This window comes from Neovison vison, chromosome 12 (genome assembly GCF_020171115.1).
Source record: "Neovison vison isolate M4711 chromosome 12, ASM_NN_V1, whole genome shotgun sequence".
In the NCBI taxonomy this organism is placed as follows: domain Eukaryota; kingdom Metazoa; phylum Chordata; class Mammalia; order Carnivora; family Mustelidae; genus Neogale; species Neogale vison.
The window spans coordinates 22,681,429-22,684,483 of NC_058102.1; the positions used below are offsets into that span (position 1 = coordinate 22,681,429).

Sequence of the window (3,055 nt, forward strand, 5' to 3'; positions counted from 1 at the left end):
CAGTCTGCTACTCCTCCATCATCTTGCCTCCAACCTGTACCAAGTATTTCTTTAGAGGTGACTTACCTAATTCTCACAACAATACTTTGAGATAGGTATTTTTATTATCACTCCTATTTTACAGGTAGGAAAAATAAGGTTTAGAGTCATTAATTTTTCCAACATTACATTCAGCAGAGCAAGAATTCAAACTTAGGAAGTCTGATTCCACAGTGCAAGCTCTCATCTGATCCCTTCCACACATGAAAAAGACCTGGGAATTGGGGTTAGAGATAAGCTTGAGAAGGTTCTCCAAGTACAGCAGCTGGAGAAAAAGCCAGTTCATATTTAGGGTACATTCATGCAGCAATAGGGTCCAGTATGTATGCTATGTTCTATGCTATTCAGATTTCATCCATAGTGGGGTGTTCAAGTTTGGATGATACATTTTAACAGGTACTAACTGAATATGACTATGATAATGACAGGGGTTGAAAATGATCTCAAGAGAGAAACAGCTGAAAATGTTTCAGTTTGAAGGTGTGCAAGGGGTCAGAGAGATAGATGTCTTTGGGAAAGACTGCTGTCCAGCAGGTTGACCATACCTTGATATAATCATTATGGATCTTCACTCTATTCCTAGACTTGAACGTTCAAGGGTTTTACTGTAGCAATTAATCAATATTCAGAGTTAATTATATACTTGGCAACTGACTCATACTAACCAAACCTCTAAGAGACTGATACATAGCTGGTACATAAACACCAAGCAGATTTCATACATGTATTAGCTGATCAGAGCACCTTTTTGTTTTTAGAGGGTGTTAAAATATTCTTCTGTCAGAATGTGTATAATATTGTAACTTACTACCTTGCAAATAGGATAAAATTGAAAGCCCTTGATATTTTCTGACTTAGGGTAATGGTCAAAAATTGACATCTTGTGGGGCACCTGGGTGGCTCAGTGGGTTAAAGCCTCTGCCTTTGGCTCAGGTCAGGATCCCAGGGTCCTGGGTTTGAGCCCCGCATCGGGCTCTCTGCTTGACAGGGAGCCTGCTTCCTCCTCTCTCTCTGCCTCCCTCTCTGCCTACTTGTGCTCTCTGTCAAATAAATAAATAAAATCTTTAAAAAATTGACGTCTTATTATTTTATTAACTGAACTTGTTCATAGGAATAATATTCTGTATGTGCTTTTGAACATCTGTATCTTGTCTGCAAATTGTTTTTATTTTTTACTTGTTTTGGGTCATTTTTAATTGGATGGTAGATTACTATTGCTTTTTCTTTTTCTACAATGTAAATGTTTTTCAAAATTATGAGTAACATTAGGGAAAATTTTTTAAAGTCAATACATTTTTATTTAAGGTATTTTATATGTTGTGTTTCCTTCCATTGCCCATCAAGTTCACAGCAGTTCCTCTAAAGCTTGACTCAGGTTTTATCTTCCATATGGGTCTTTTAAAAAGAACCTATGCTTAATTCATAGTAGTGTTGTGTTCAGTCAATAATTATTTTAGTTGGGCTTCTTTTATTTCCACTTGACTATGGACATACTGATAACATACTTCAAACATTTCCCCACCTGGAATCTTTGAGATCTAGTCTCTTCAAGTGATTTACTTTAGGGCCACTTTTAGGGTCAAATCATAGTTCCTCCCCATTTATCATTCCCAAGTATAGTGCAGACTGTGGGATATGCCAATAGCTTAGGTCAAAATATTTAACCATTCGGCCTTTCATAGTTTTATAACTGTGTCTTATAGTTCTTTCCCACAGACCTAAAAAATAATTCTGTTAGGAAAGTAAACCACATCATTACTCAATGAGGCATTTTCAGTGACGTGGGTCTACAGGAAAGCCTCATGGGGATAGACCTCGGTTACCTATTGGGTTGTTTCTTATTGATATAATATAATATAATATAATATAGCACAATATATAGTATATAAAATATAATATGATATAAAATATAAAATATGATAAAATATAAATGTGTGTATATAAAATATTAATCTATGTTTAGATAATTCATATAAAATGAGATTGATATGTATATGTCATAAAAATGAGTTAAAATTTTTGATATATCAGTTACAGTATTGTCTGTCATCGTTCACTTGCTTTTTGACTTTCTATTTTATTTTGTTTTAACTCTGGTATAGTTAACGTACAGTATTATATTAGTTTTAGTTGTAAATATAGTGATTTAAAAACACTATACATTACTCGGTGCTTATAATAAGGTTACTCTTTAAGTTCTGTCACCTATTTCACCCATCGTCCCTACCCATCTCTCCTTTGGTAACCACTAGTTAGTTCTCTGTAATTTTTTGTTTGTTTGTTTTTTTAAAGATTTTATTTATCCACTTGCAGAGAGAGAGAAAGTACAAGAGGGAGAGCACAAGCAGGGGGAGTGTCAGGCAGAGGAAGTGGGAGAAGCAGTCTCCCTACTGAGCAAGAAGCCCAGTGTGGGGCTTGATCCTAGGACCTCGGGATCATGACCCGAGCTGAAGGCATACACTTAACTGGCAGAGCCACCCAGGTACCCTGGTGTCTGTAGTTAAGTGACTTTTTTTGTATGTCTTCTGCCATACCCATAATGTATCTGAGTTTTATGTTTTACCAAAACAGCTTTCTTCGGGAGGAGGAGTCAAGATGGCAGAGAAGTAGCAGGCTGAGACGGCATCAGGTAGCAGGAGATCAGCTAGGTAGCTTATCAAACCATTGCGAACACCTACAAATCCAACAGGAGATGGAAGAGAAGACAGCAATTCTAGAAACAGAAAATCGACCATTTTCTGAAAGGTAGCACTAGCGGAGAAGTGAATCCAAAGCAATGGGAAGATAGACCGTTGAGGGAGGGGCCGGCTCTCGGCAAGCAGCTGAACAACAGAGCACAAAATCAGGACTTTTAGAAGGCTCCTCCACTGAGGGACATCACTCCAGAGGCTAAACCGGGGTGACGTCCATGTGGGGTCAGCGTGGCCCCAGATCCCGCGGGGTCATAGAAGGATCAGAGGTGTCTGAGTGTTGCAGAGCTCACAGGTACTAGAACAGAGAAGCTGGCCAAAGAGAC

General features: G+C 38.1%; 1 non-coding gene across 1 annotated transcript; it reads right to left on the bottom strand.

The window, feature by feature from the left end:
* Nucleotides 1–1,729: 1,729 nt before the first annotated feature.
* On the bottom strand, nt 1,730–1,859 carry LOC122892847. The gene has a single exon (XR_006381520.1). It is a non-coding gene; the product is annotated as a small nucleolar RNA SNORA18 (small nucleolar RNA).
* Between the last annotated feature and the right edge of the window lie 1,196 nt (nt 1,860–3,055).